The 15,906-nt window shown below is 42.4% G+C and overlaps 1 protein-coding gene across 7 annotated transcripts in view; it reads right to left on the reverse strand.

Moving 5' to 3' along the window:
• The window catches only part of LOC131108007 (uncharacterized), a 122,506-nt gene that overhangs the window by 80,271 nt on the left and 26,329 nt on the right, over positions 1-15,906 (reverse strand). For 3 of the 7 annotated variants that reach the window (XR_009120374.1, XR_009120376.1, XR_009120375.1), the window contains one exon: positions 11,538-11,628. The exons of 3 other annotated variants lie outside the window; for them this stretch is intronic. The gene's annotated coding sequence lies outside the window, so the exon portion shown is untranslated. Of the gene's footprint in view, positions 1-3,768; positions 3,824-11,537; positions 11,629-15,906 lie in introns of those variants that run through there. One more of the 7 variants, XR_009120379.1, reaches the window with a different exon arrangement.

Genomic DNA, 15,906 nt, shown 5'->3' on the forward strand with positions numbered 1-15,906 from the left:
GCCGGGTCCTTAGACCCCCCCACACACACACACACACCACCACCACCACCCCCCGCGCTTCCCCCAACTCCGCTCGCTCTTTCTTCCTCTGATGTGTTTTTCATGTTAACACTTCGCAGTGCCTTAGGTACATTGTGCGGCTTCCCGCCACACACGGCCCGATCGAGCCCATTTAGGATGTTTTTCATGGGACGGCATCCTTTTTATTTTTCAATTAAACTTTCATACTTTTGTGTTTTCCGCATTTTCTCTCTTTTTTTTTTTTTTAAGTGTTGCTATTTTCCTCCTATACAATTTTTGATGGACCATTTTTTTACTTTTACCCTCTCTTTGTGAGAAGAAAAAAACGCAATCTCTAAAATGTATCTTTTTTTTGCATGGCAGAATGCGAATAACATTAAAAACATATTGTTCAGCCTATACAGTCCTTTGTAAATGGGAGCATTTAAAAAAATATAACACTTGGTTTTCGAGGGGTATTTAAAAACATTTATTATTGTGCCTGTAGTTTGGCAATTAATTGACATCAGGCAATTAATAATGACTCTAGAGATAATATTTATTCATTCATTTTCTACCGGTTATCCTCACGAGGGTGCTGGAGCCTATCCCAGCTGTCTTCGGGCGAGAGGCCGGGTACACCCTGGACTGGTCACCAGCCAATCACAGTGCACATATAGACAAACAACCATTCACACTCACATTCATACCTATGGACAATTTGGAGTCGCCAATTAACCTAGCATGTTTTTGGAATGTGGGAGGAAACCGGAGTCGAGGGTGGAATTGAACTCGGGTCTCCTAGCTGTGTGGCCTGCGCGCTAACCACTTGTCCACCGTACAGCCCTAGAGATGATATCTGCTATATTACTGGAGGGAAAAGTAATGGACCAAACCTTTTAATCAAGGATTAATCCATCAAACGTCGGACAAGACCTCAAAACTTAATCTTCGAAAGACATCCTTGGAGAAAGGCATGAAGTTCCAACTTTGTGGGAAGAGTTTAGGGAAGGTTCTTTTATGTTCACAGAGTCCGCAGAGCAAGATCCTTAAAGGCGTGTTTGGATGAGTTTGCTGTGGGAGAACCTGTAGAACAGAACATTGAGTCTGTTATCCGCCATATGTTCTTCCCTTTTCACTTCCTGTCTCAGTACTTTTGTCCATATAGTCAATTCTGTATCAGTGGATCCGCATTATGGATGGAGAACATCCCCAGCTATAGAATACATCTCGCCATCAGCATGCACCACCAGGCTCAACAACAATCAGAAAGCAAAGAAAAGGACAAACAAAAAAAGACAAAAAGGTGAACGAGCGTCCTCTCATCTCGTGTCTCATCACCTTGCTTCAATGGCGACGTCTTCAATTTGAATTGTTTGCACACCAAAAAGCTTTTTGAAGCATCAGTCAGCCTCGCTGATGTCACATCGCATCTGACACCCCCAAAGCCTGAAGAATTGATCCCACCGGCACGGCCATTGATCGAGTCGGGGGTTTGAGCGCACGCTCGGACCGAGCATGGGGGAAAGGGTCAGGAGTGGGTCTTTTGTGAACAGAATCAATGTTTTTTTTTGGGGGGGTGGATTAGCTCGGCTGGTTATGAGCTCATGTTATGGGTCCGTCATAAATACAGATTTATTTTATTGGTATCATTTGGAAAATGATAGATAAATAATCTGTTGCAGGGTCAAACTGTCACTAACATACAACTACAATCTTAGAGGGGTTTTTTTGGTTCTTTTTCTACAAAGTCACATGACCAACTACTGGCCCTGCATGCAGATGACAGCCTGTTCAATCCTGCTCACATGCTGGCTGTTGATTGTTGTGTATTGGTGCAGCAATTACCTTATTTGCTTCGTCAAATCAAGTTATACAGCCATCCCTCGCTATATCGCGGTTCAAATATCACTCCCTCACTATATTGCAGTTTTTTAATAATGAATAAATAATTGGTCCTGTGGTTGACCATGGCCTATTATTAGTCAAAAATATTGAAAAACAACTTATATGTAGTATTGTGGTCACTAGGCTACCTTTCCCAGTGTCATGGAGAATGGCTGTTGAAGAAACATGGCTGACTGAGATTGAGTGGGGGAGAAAAAAGGTTCTCCTCACACTCCATGTGGAAGTGGTATGTTTTTGTCATCTTTGTCTTCCTTCTCCACTCCATTTGAAACACTTTCTTAAGTTCAAAGTAAATTGTAGAGGCTATTAGCTTACGATGCTCGCGGTGTAAACAAATAATAATAGGAGTGAGTGTAAATGTGACTATGGGTCTAACAATGTTAAAACCTGTATTAACAGAGTCATAAACTGATTTTGGGCTGCATGGCGGACGAGTGGTTGGCGCGCAGACCTCACAGCTAGGAGACCAGGGTTCAATTCCACCCTCGGCCATCTCTGTGTGGAGTTTGCATGTTCTTCCCGTGCATGCGTGGGTTTCCTCCCACATTCCAAAAACATGCTAGGTTAATTGGCGACTCCAAATTGTCCATAGGTATGAATGTGAGTGTGAATGGTTGTTTGTCTGTATGTGCCCTGTGATTGGCTGGCGACCAGTCCAGGCTGTACCCCGCCTCTCGCCCGAAGACAGCTGGGATAGGCTCCGGCACCCCCGCGACCCTCGTGAGGATAAGCGGTAGAAAATGAATGAATGAATGAATAAACTGATTTTGTATGCAAAAATATTCTATTGATTCATACATCATGGAAATTCATTTATCATGGTCGCATCTGGAACCAATTCACCACGATAAATGTGGGATTACTGTACTTCCATTCAAGTTAAATTATTGCTGAAGGCCCGGGGTTCGTTGAGGTCCATGAGATATATAACTGTGAAACAGCAGAAAGAGGAAGGCTGCAGGCTTTTAGAATGGAGGGCCACAGAGAGAACCTGCTGAAGGGCCCAGGACAAGAGGAGTTTGTTGCCAGGTTCCCCCCTATGGAACCACCACCACCACCAGTGGGTAATGAATAAAGAAAGACCCCCTCCAACCATCTACCTTCTTCTCCCTCTTTTCCTGCTCTCCGTATTTGGCTCGTGCACACAAATGCAAACACGCGTGAGCGCCATCGGCCTGACAGGCGTAGGATACAGCCTAAGGTTTAGTACAGATTGTGTGGTTGCATCTGTACAGGTGTGAGAGCATGCGGCCATCTGTTGTCTTTTTACAGTTCTGTCCTTATTGATTTGAGGCTGTCATACGGGTTTTTTTTGGCAAGAGCTCGCTCCACGCTTGGTATCAGGCACGCGGCAACATGAAGCTATGAAGCTACGCAGCCATGAGGACGACGGACAGGCTGAGAGAATATCCTCAATTATTCAGCTCGGCCGATCGAGACGCCGACAACGACGGCGCTGAGACCTTTTAGCTTGTGAGTCGATGTGACATTTCTAAACGGCTCTCGCCGCCGCTCAATGAAATATAGATATTTTGTTTTGTTACCAACGGGATTCATTTGTCATTGCCGGGGTTCAAGACCGGAGGGAAAGGGAGAAGATGGCGGTCGCGCAGTAGGGGAAACGGTTAGAGAACATGATGGCATCAGCATCAAAAGTTTCGGAATTTCGTTATGACATTCCTTTACAGGGCATTAAAATAGAAATGATACACGTTTTGGCAAATCCACGTGATAGCGATAAAAGGCTTCAAATTGTAATCTCAACACTGTGGAGTGGGAGAGTCAAAGAGAGACACCATGTACTCACCCCTGCTGCTCTCTCTCTCTCCTCCGCAAGAGAAGATTGCATGGTAACCTTGACCCGTCTGCCCAGCGTAAATTACCACCGGCGTCTCGCTGCGGCATGTCATCACATCTGCAATCACACAACTTTGGGAAGCTGCTCAATTACGACCTTAGTCAAGGTAGTGCCGCATGCAGTACACATCCACTGCAGTTGTGTCCGATGCCCCCTGAAGTGGACAATTCGTCAGAACAGATTATTTTTATTTCTACTCTCGGGAGAAATTGTTTATAACTCCAAAATGAGAATTTGAGCATCCTGGATTTATGGAATCTTCTTGATTCTTCCAGTGGCCGTTGTGTCAGTAACGTAACTGCAGCTACTGGTTCAGGCCAGGGTGGTCTAACGAGGAAAATAAGCACTTAATTGGGTCTCCAATTTGCGATTCAAATGATAAAAAAGTGGCGCGTCCCGACAATAAATCACTATCCCCTGCGTCTGTAATTGAGCTTAGCAATTAAAGCGAGTCGGCCGTAGAATCATTAAACCCGAGAACCCCGCTATATGAGGAATATAAAGAGGTATACATGCCTGGTACTACAAACCAAACGGTGATTAGTGAGTATGCTGGATGAAATGCTGACACAAAAAAGCAAAACAGTTGGCGTGGAAAACAAAAATGCAACCTAGAAAGGGCGTTCATCGAGGTTTTGACCTCTGCGTCATTCGTTGGCCGTGCTGATGAGCTGCACACGTAAGTAAAACGTTAAAAACGACAAGATTGAGATGAGTCTCTTTGTCTTACTGTTTGTCTCACTTTAAGGAAATGCATTAGTGTGCTTGACTTTTTTCTTTATATGTGTGTGTGTGTGTGTGTGTGCGCACTCTGTTCTCCATGCTGCTGCGCTCCCACAATGCCCCTGGGACCCATCTGCCTCCCTGTTATTAATTCATCAGGCTTAACCATGCGGCACTTTATGACTCTGTTTGGACTGACGAAATATCGCACACCCCATCTTCTCTCTCTCGCCATCGCCACAGCGAGCTATCGAAAAACAATATCTGTCACGGGATGATGCTGAGGTGATGTTTGGGTGCCTGCTGTATGACCCGCCTCTTTTCCTGCCATCCGTGCAGTCACTCAGTGGATAATATCAGAGCGTGGGCTATTGTTTTTGGTCGATCCCCCAAAAACTTCCGTCAATTTAATAGCATCAAAAAAGTGAAAAAGTCAAAAGTGATTACAGACATAAAAAACAGACACAAGTGAATATCCTATGACACTTCAGAAGGCCGAATAAGGGCCCAGGAATAATAACTGGGAAGTCCGTGCATTCCAACTTAGTCTTAATTCCCCCATCACCGGAAATGACTGAGAAAAGTCGAAACAACAGCTGATTTCGTCCACATTGGAAAATAAAGCCCTTTAAAAGAATGATGCCGATAAACATTTAGAGATAATCTAAGAATCAGTCAGTGGCCTTCACGTGAATAGGTCTTGATTGCCATGTCTAAACCTATTCCCATCCAAAGAGGCATGGGGAGGAGATCAGAGATTGCGTTCCATCAAAAGAGTTTATCTGGCCGCCGCCGCGGTTGATGCTATGTTGCCGTAAATAGTAGCAGCAGCAGCAGCAGCAGCAGCAGAAGATACGCTGAGCGCTGACAAGACAGCAGAGGAAAGTTTTCTCTGCCATGACAGAGTCAACACAACTCAACAATGACACCGGTTTTAAATAAATACCAAGGAGCAGATCGGTTGCGGGGCTTAAACTTTCAAACGGGGAAACGGACCTAAAGTTGCATACACTATTGTTTCTTTTGACAGCAAAGAGAGATGAAGTGTTTGTGTGAGTGGCGTAAGACTTCAATTCTTTACAAACTAAATGTAAAAAGGCTCGAAATGATCCAATCACCATTAAGATTGCAGCAAATACAAAAAACTTATTTAGTTTTATGTTGCTGACTCATTAACTAACCCTTGTCGATTATCCAAATTTACGAGGAATGGTCACATAACACATAAAGGAGGCCAAAGTACCTTTCTCCATCTCTCAGAGGGCAACTAAACGCATCCAAATGGAGGGTTAGACTGCCCTCCAGAGGCCACAATGAGAACTCAGTCATTCCAGTAGGAGAGTCCTAGTCAAAAAGCATATTTGCTATAATTTAGACTCTCCCAGGATGTGCAACGACCGGTGAAAAAACAAGCTAAAGTTAATTTCATATAGGCCACCGTGGAGGCGGTGGCCAAAAACAATACATCAAGAGTGTGAACATAATGCATTAGCCAATATGATTAATAATAGAAAAGCAACCAGACAATAAAATGAATCAAGACGAGCATTAGGCTGATAAATAATTCAAGGAATTGGAAGTCAAGCTAAAGGAAAACAGGATTAAACAAAAGTTCTATTCACAGTGGGACTGGTAGACTTCTGATCACCTCCATAAAAACTTAATATTAATCATTGAGGCTCTTTTAACTGTCATACAAGTGTAAAAATAAGATAGATAATAAGTGTAATGTGGTGCATTTAAGTCTTCTATGACATCAATTATGATGGAAGTCCTTTTGGGACAAAAACAAACCTGATGCTTACTGACCTGCAGCATGTGACATCATTCAGATGGGGATTCAAACACCGAAGTTTTGTACTAATTTAGATATTAGCTTATAGCATTCCACAACAGATTATTTCCAAGAATTGGTCATTGAGTAGAAATTGAACGCTTTCCCATTGACTATGCCACCCTTGGTCACGTACGGCCACCCCAGTGGCCACCCCCACGGCTGGGGAACAATTTTGACAAACATGGCTCTATGGTGCAGAACATTAGTTCAGGGTAACCACAGTTTCTGCATGCATGCATTTCACTGCAGCACACAACTTTTCATGGAAGAGCAGCAGAGCCACCTTTGGCCGGTTCTGGTCAAGTTTTCTCATTATTTTCACTTAAATTCTGAAGAGTGATTCAGCACATGACTCTGCAAATATTGGAAGTTTTCTGTATTAGCGTGAGTGGCTATGACTGGAGTGCCGATTGGAAATCCACTTCTATATTATTCCCTGCGCGGGTTTGGCCACCATGATGGCGAGCAGAATCCAGAAACTATGCATTAAAAACATGTCTTTAGCTGTGTCAACAGGAACAAAGTTCTGTCGCTGTGAGTTGAGTTGTCGGCGGAGTACGTCGAGTCTCAAATGGCAGGCATAGCCAGAGACAGATATTTGGGGAGCTTGTATCAGTATGTGGGGACACAGGCGGAAGTGAGCAAGCACACATAGCATTTTACATAGTAAAGGCTTGCAAGGGAATTTACCTTACCAATGTCTGTTTTGTGTGTAATATACAAAATCTGCATAACGCAAACCTATTGTACAGTCTCACATTGATAGCTATATTAAAAAGATTCAATCTGCAATTAATTGCTATTAATTACAAGTTAGGACAATACGATGAATCATTACTTAATATTTTAATTGATTCACAGCCATAGTTAGAACTGAAATTGGTGGTTGTGTAACACCAATTTGAAAAAAACAATTATATGCTAGGACTATGTTAAAAAGCCATAGCATTTCAGTATGTGGAATCAAACTATGGAATGGATTGAGTAAGACCCTCAAACAATGCACAACAATGAGCCAATTCAAGAAACAATACAAGCAGTTGATGTTTGCTAAATACAAGGATGAAGAGTCTTGAACCAGTCATGATGTGCTATATATATATATCACTATATTGACACTTACTATGGTACACATTATGTCATTGGATGGTCATATCACCTCGTACTTTGGTACGTGTCAAAAATAAAATAAAAAAAAAATTAAAAAAACTTTTTATACTAAAAACTAAAACTATATTAGGAAAACAGGAAGTGTCAAAAATAAAATAAAATTTAAAAAAAAACTTTTTATACTAAAAACTAAAACTATATTAGGAAAGCAGGAAGTGAACAAATGGTACAGAGTATCAGATGGAGGGGTATGATTTAATAAGCTTTGCTTCCTCCTACTCCTTTTGGACATGTGGAACTGTGAACTGATTATGTGATGCATTCAATTGTAATCTGATGCATGTTCAATTGAAATAAAACCATTTGAAAAAAAATAACAGGAAAATTGGGCATCACAAACAAGAACGGGTGAGGGAAATTTGTTGCATGATATCGTTTGCAATAACAGTAAAGGATGTAAAAGGTGACCATAGTATGTATGTAAGAGGAGACAAGGCAAAGGAACAGTACTTGAGTTGCTCGAAGGAAGTGTTCCAACAGTATCTCTTTCAAAGAAGCAAACACCCATTATCTCCTCGGGTCTCTCCATTTCCTGCCCCAAGCAGCCTCACTTAGAAGCCCCCCCCACCCACCCCACACCCCCAGTGGGAGCTCTTTCTTGGCAAACAGGGCTGTTTATTTTACTAAAAAGGAGCCTGCACTTCAAGCGGTTTGTCTAATTAAAATGTTGCTAAAGCATTGCGGAGCAGGCATTTTATTTAGGGAGCTTTAATTGTGCTGACGCCAAGCGCCGCCTTTTTGTTTTATGCGCGCGCTCCTCACAGGAGATGGGCTTGTCCTCAGTTGTCGAGTGAATTTTAAACAGTCGAGAGTATCGAGTTAATCAGCGAGAACTCTGCGGGGGATATATCGGGTTGCCTCGTGACACGGGAGGACGCGTGTATGATTAAAACGCCGCACTCCCCAAGGGCCCGAGGGGTATAATTGTCTTGTTTATCAACAGGTGTTTTTAATCTCCACACTAGAATTAACAGTTGTGGTGATATCAGGGGTGGGGGGGGGGGTCGTGTCTGACATGTAATGACATGTCAGCACAACCGAGTATATCGAGTCAATAGGACTCAGAATTGACTTGTGCTGTTAAACATTCTACAAAATGCATTATTTCACACCGGAATTGGTTGAATTGATATTGACACTATGGTACCCATTATGTCATTGTATGGTCATATCACCTCGTACTTCGGTAAGTGTCAAAAATAAAATACAAAAAAAAAACAAAACTTAAACTATATTAGGAAAGCAGGAAGTGATCAAATGGTACAAAGTATCAGATGGAGGGGTTGGTTCCATTTCATTTGGCTACAGAAGCAGATCCAGGAGACAGACTATTCTGGTCGGATATTGGGGTGTATGGATTTTTCCCCAAATTTTCTGTCCAACTTAGGATTGTTGACCTCTCTGATATCTTTGCCGACTGTACCACTGACCTATAAATGTTGTTTTCCTTGTGTTAAATGATGAGTTTTGCACATTTGGAAGAGTGCTTTCTAACACAGAGAGGTGCTGACATCAATGCAATCCAGACTTCTTTACGTGGGCTACAAATTGCCTGCACTCAGTAAACGCGGACCTATGTATCCAGAAGTCCTCTGGAGCGCTTGGGAGTGTGACAAATTACAGCGGAAAGGGTGTGCCTAAAGGAGGGCTTGGGGTGGAGTAAATTAAACAGACCATTTGGGTCGAAAGCAGGAAGTCTATGGAAACATTTCAGGAAGAGGTGCAGAATCTGAAAGATCTAGAAAGCTGTCTTGAGTTATCGTGTGTTGCTGCTCCACAACTCAATACAAAGCGGCAAAAATTAGCATAATAAGTTGACTTAAAGTGAGTAATTACTCTTTCATGTATGAAAAAGCCATCTGACGGTGAGATCTTCAACCACAAAGAAGCTCTTTTAGGTCTGCTATGATCGGGATGACGGGGCGTCTACATACATAGATGGGAAGAAAAAGTATGCTTTGGTCTACTTTCATTGTCTGACCAAAGGCAAAAAAATGTAATGCAAAATGGAAATTGAGAGCGAAAAAAGGATGTACGTAAAGTAAGAGAGTGCTTCAGTTTAATCAACAGATGATTGACACAAATTAAGAAATGCCAGAGGGACGTAAAATTGTATGATTTCATTTTTCCTCCCATTTAATAGTCTGTCATTCTATCCCTTTGGGCAAAGCGCATGACTGGAACGCTATCAGTAAAACTACTAGCAGGAATTGTCTTTCTCTGTGTGATGAAACTGTCGCAGTTTGGTCGTCATTGGACGGCGTGGACAAGGACAAAGTCATCATCGGATGAGGAGTTAAAAAAAGAAAATAAAAGGAAAAGGGGTTGGGAGTTGTAAGGTTGTAAAGGGACAATGAGAGCTTAGCTTGTACAATATTACCTTTTCACACATCTACCTCGGGCTGACAGGCTGCTAAAGCTAAAGGGATTCTAACAGCCAATTTCAACAGTTTTGTGGCACACCGGTGCAAAAGTGAGGGTGAAAATGAAAAACGAGAGCCGCAGACAAACTTGTGAATGGATGGTTATCTTTTGTTCCGATAGGGAAGCTAACTGGGAGAGGCTGTCATTTTATTTAAAATCTATTCATTCATTCATTTTCTACCGCTTTTTCCTCACAAGGGTCGCGGGGGTGCTGGAGCCTATCCCAGCTGTCTTCGGGCGAGAGGCGGGGTACACCCTGGACTGGTCGCCAGCCAATCACAGGGCACATATAGACAAACAACCATTCACACTCACATTCATACCTATGGACAATTTGGAGTCGCCAATTAACCTAGCATGTTTTTGGAATGTGGGAGGAAACCGGAGTACCCGGAGAAAACCCACGCATGCACGGGGAGAACATGCAAACTCCACACAGAGATGGCCGAGAGTGGAATTGAACCCTGGTCTCCTAGCTGTGAGGTCTGCGCGCTAACCACTAGACCACCGTGCCGCCCTATTTAAAATCTATTTTATATAAAATAGATTACAATTTTACAATCAATTCTCTTAATGCTGTTTTGGGAGAGAATTCCTCCCACCCCGGATTAAAGGATGGTACGGTCCCTCCAGCCCGCCTGCCGCATGCTATCATACGGATAAAGAATCACGGTCTGCGCTTCAACCACATCCAGTCTAGTTGTCGGTTTGATATTTCCAATGTGACATGAGCCTACCCATCCGAGATTCAAACGCGGTGCTTGGTGCTGCTCTTTAACGGCTGTGTGTGTCTTCGGCCTGAGGGCAGGTGTCAGCGGTGGGAGGGTGAAGGGTGGGGTGTTCAGGATTAAAGGGTGTTTTCTGCCACTCTTATCTAGTGTTTGAGCACTTGATCACGGATGCGTGCTCTAATCTGAACATCGATGTGGCTCCATCAACACGCTCTCCTGGAGCAACTCGCCAACAAAGGGGATGGTTTAAAGAAGTGGGGGGCGGGGGGGTCCATTGGCACACACATACTGTAGATTCCCTGTTTTTTTTTTTTTTAAAGACTGTTTCCCCTCTTGTTGGCTTTGATAGTTGATGCCGAACATCTCATCTCGGAAACCTCTGCTGACGGTTGTGTGAGATCTGTGAGGCATTTGTGTGAATTACAATGTGTGTATGCGTGTGTGTGTGTGTGTGTGTGTGTGTGTGTGTTCTCATGCAGGTCTGTGTGTGCTAGGGCTGGGGTTTGTTTGGAAATCTAACAGGGAGATTAAGTCAGCTTGGTTGATCACCAGTGGATTTGTTTACAGCCAGCTTTAGACAGAGATGAGAGGCTGTTTATGTCAGATCTGTCATGAGCAATTGCAAATGTTTGGAACTTCTCATGTGCACCCTGCACGATACACGCACTGTGGGCCTTTAGAATGTATTAAAGGAAAACAAATAAAAGAGAAAGCCGGACTGGCAATGATTGGCCGGTCAAGCCCAAACAGAACGTTGTCGCCGTTGACGAAAAGGTGAAAGTGTAACGGGTCGTAGACACGCAGTATTTAATTCTGCATGTCTATGATAAATTTATACTTTACATGCACCAGTGTGATGATTGAATGACACTAGGATAGTGCTTACCTTCATTAGAGTTGGTATTAAGTTGGAGCCTATCCCAGCTGACAGGAGGAGTTCACCCTGGACTGGTCACAAGTCCATCACAGGATCACACCTTTGGACAATTCAGAGTTTCCAATTAACCTAACATGGTCTTGCAATGTAATGGTAATGGTTTTATTTCATTTGAACATGCATCAGATTACAATTGAATGCATCACATAATCAGTTCACAGTTCCACATGTCCAAAAGGAGTAGGAAGAAGCAAAGCTTACTAAATCCTACCCCTCCATCTGGTACTTTTACAATCAGTAACTGTTACATTTGTTCACTTCCTGCTTTCCTAATATAGTTTTTTATTTTTTTTATTTTTTGTCACGTACCGAAGTACAAGGTGATATGACATAACATATTATTACATAATGTGTACCATAGTAAGTGTCAATATAGTGATATATATAGCACATCATGACTGGTTCAAGACTCTTCATCCTTGTATTTAGCAAGGACAGGAAGCCGAGTACCTGCTAAGACTCACGCACAGTTAGAACAAGTCAACTCAACATTGAGATGTTCCTACACAGATTCAAACTCGGATATCTTGACCGTGAGACAGATATGCTAACCACCATCCTACCATCCACAGATGATATCTAAGAATTGGATTAACAACTAAACATGATATAGTCTGTTAAAAACAACAACAAAAAAACACAGAACATGTTTAATGTGATATCGCCTTCTTCCGCCAGCAACCAAGATGGAGAAGACCTTACAACAATAGTCCAGAAACAACCAATGGACTGATTAATCAAAGGTAGAATAGCATAGCAATAGCAGTGTTACATACAGATGTGTTGTTCAACATGCTAACTAACCTAATCATAGATTACCAAACATGCTTCCAACCACCTAAGATAGTTTTATTGCAAAACATGCTCCGCCAACACAAATAACTGATGGTAGCAGAAGATGTGGTACCAAAGTAATGAACTGGACAGAAGCGAATCCATGGACGGATCTATCCAAATTCATTTAACAACATCTTGAGCCCGACTCTCTGGGCTGTTTGAGTGAGAGTACAAACAAATGCAATAAACAAAAAAAAAGAGGGACCATTTGCCCTCCTCCTCATCCTTGTTAGCCATCTGACACGACTGTACATCATACTCTTGCATGGGCTCTAATTGCAAGTGACAGCTCTGTGTGTGTTGCACGGTGGTCAGTGGTGTTTCTTAAAAGAAGTGGTGTGGATTCTTTAGAAAATTGCCATCACACGCACACGGGGGGGGGGGGGGCCTGGAGTCTGGACTTGGCGACAGAGATGTAGTCTGGCTCCCACAGCAGAACCATTACTGGACTGGTTCTGCTGCTGGTGTTTGGATATAAGCTTGAAATAGCATGCATGCGTGTGGTTCGTTGTGTTCTGTTTTTGTAGTGCTGAATTTCAAATACTATATCTAAAGTATGCTTACAATTGTGTTTAGGGTGTTATCACTTCATTCACTACGCCGCATATACAGTTTATGTATACACGTAGTTAAAATAAAGTTGTACTTTAGAAGTAGCCGCGATAAATCTTAACCAATGCCAACACAAAACCGGAGTCGCCACTCTGGCAAAAATATATATGTATATCACAGACTAAACACTGATGACCTTAGTGCTGACCTTCAACCCAAACACACACACACACACAATCATGTTGCTATATCACTTGAGAGGACATGGACTGAGATCCATTTCCTGCAGACGTCAAAAGGATTTAACTTGTGAGCGTTTGTTCAGTGTGAGAGACTTTGATGTCTACCAGTTCTTCATATCTTCTCTTTTACTTAAATATACCGGTACTCAAAATATACTTAAGATTTTAAGACCAGTTGAGAAACGTTGCACTGTTGGATCCTGAAAAGGTTCTAAGTTGAGATTCAAAATGCAAAAAGATGAAAGGGGAGTGAGACAATAAAAGTTTCAGTAATTGCAGACAACCATTAAACTGAAATAGGCTGGTCATCAACTGATCAAACGTTCAAGACTATAGCTCAACTGGCAAAGGTGACTTCGTGGAGGGATTTCCACTGTCTGGGACTTTTTTTGTAAACTTCCCTTGCCATCCATCCCCAAATGTTCTAAATTAGATTTATATTAGGGGAACACGCAGGAGAACTGCAGAACTTGAACTGAGAACTTGAAGAACTGCATTAGGCATTGTGATCTGCATTGTTGAAAAAGCCATTACAACGCAGACTAGGGTCTTCATTCATCAGGGGTGCCCCAGCAACATGTGTGGAGTTTGCATGTTCTTCCCGTGCATCAACTCCGGATTCCTCCCACATTCCAAAAACATGCTAGGTTAATTGGCGACTCCAAATTGTCCATAGGTATGAATGTGAGTGTGAATGGTTGTTTGTCTATACGTGCCCTGTGATTGGCTCATTGGTTATCATGTCTTGAAGCAACTGAGGCTAAATGGAGTGCACTACTCAGCTGAGACCAGCAGAGGCGCTGTTGTAGTCAGCAACTTCTGTGGTTTGCGGGCAGAAGAAGATTAGCTATAGGATATGTTGTCTTTTTTGTAGCTAACAATTAGTTTTTTTAATCAAAAATATTGCATTAAAATTATATTAATTAAAAAAACACAGTATTTTTAGGATTATCCGTGAAATACAAATATTGTTATGGAAAACTTCTCCACACTTTTTCCAGTAATTTTCATTACATTAAAAATAAAAATGAAAATTTTAAATCATAATTAATTAATTAATCATAAATTTTTCACATAGTTAATCAGGAAAACATATTTTACATGTGTTCTTTGATTAATAATGAAATCACATTTTCCTTCTGTGTGGTGAATGTGATAGTCTTGGCAGCGTAGAGTATAATGTGAGTCTCTGTCTCCCCCTGTTGGATGACCCTAGTGATGCAAGGAATAAGATGCGACCAAGCTGGTAACCCCCAGGCCCCACTGACTTTAAGTTGCCCTCAAACCCCACAAGAACTGTTAGGGTGACCTCTGACCCGATACCACACACTGGGGCGACCTCATTTATCACCTGGATGTGGAGTGTTGTGATAGGGCGGGAGGGGTGTGTGTGTGTGTGTGTGTTGGGGGTCATTAGTGTGTGCAGGGCAGAGCCACTGTTGGTTTTAAAAGGTGAGGGGGGGCATGTTTTGGGGGGGGGGGGGGTGAAGGGAAAGCAGGCTTTCATACGTGTACAAAAGTTACAGACAGAGAGACGCTGTCTGCTTGGATTCTGATTGGCTGGAGGTGGGGTCTAAAGGGGTGCTCAGGCTGGAGAAAGGTCAGGGAGTCAGGACTGATGAATGTTTTCTGGTTCACGGGGTGGTTGTGGGGGGGTCCTTTGCTATGAGGGAGTAGCACAGTGTGTTTTGAATTACAGACAAATTGGGTCTCTGTAGGACTTCAATGTGGTGTGACTGGGCCTCTAACAGATACATAAAAGTATTTGTAGGAACATTTGAAGTATTTCACTTCAATGTTTCACTTACCAATTGTCAGAATTAACCAAAATTGCAAGAAAAAAAATTCTGAAATTGTACAAAAAAAAGTCTGCATCTAGGATTGGCTGGCGACCAGACCCTGCCTCTCGTCTGAAGTCAGCTGGCATAGGTTCCAGCATACCCCCGCAACCCTACATGAGTGAGTTGGGCTTTTTCTTTGGCTTTTTATGCAACATTTATCCCAGAAGATGGCATGTTTTTATTCATTGTTTTCATGCGATATATAATTATTGTGTATGGTAGAGCTGTGATTCAGGGGTTGGTCTGCAGGGGGCAGTGGCGTATCCCTGCTACTTAGAGAAGAGTTGCCAAGTATTGCTCAAGTGTGCTGTGTCTTACTGCATCCAGTGCTGTTTTGTCAATGCTAGTGAATAGCTAATTAATGCTGCTTCATCGTCATTCCACCGACATTACGATATTTTACACACGTATCTAACCGAGCACCAGCAGTAATTTCTATTCATGTTTTGACTGTGATAATAATGCTTAGGTATATGCACAAATCTGTCTTTCCGTGGCTAACAATCTAAAATAATAAAATAGAATCTGTAGAATCGAGGTTAATGCCATGTTTTTTCAGGTTGCTTATTTTGCACTGAGCAGGAAGTCACTGCGTGTACATGTTAATGCTGTGTAGACAGCAGTATGTTGTGGCAGTCTGATTGGTGATAGTGAAGAGGTTAATATAAATATTAATATACATTTTATGTCGAGAAAAGCAGTTAACTATGTATGCACTGACAACATGGTGGGCTGGGACTTGAGTTGTTCGACTTACAGACACGTTGGTGACCTAAGCATGTTCCACTGTATACACAGAAAGCCTCCAGGGGTGAACTTCTTTTTACACTTGCGTGATAACAAATG

The sequence above is a fragment of the Doryrhamphus excisus genome, chromosome 20 (genome assembly GCF_030265055.1).
Source record: "Doryrhamphus excisus isolate RoL2022-K1 chromosome 20, RoL_Dexc_1.0, whole genome shotgun sequence".
Lineage (NCBI taxonomy): Eukaryota > Metazoa > Chordata > Actinopteri > Syngnathiformes > Syngnathidae > Doryrhamphus > Doryrhamphus excisus.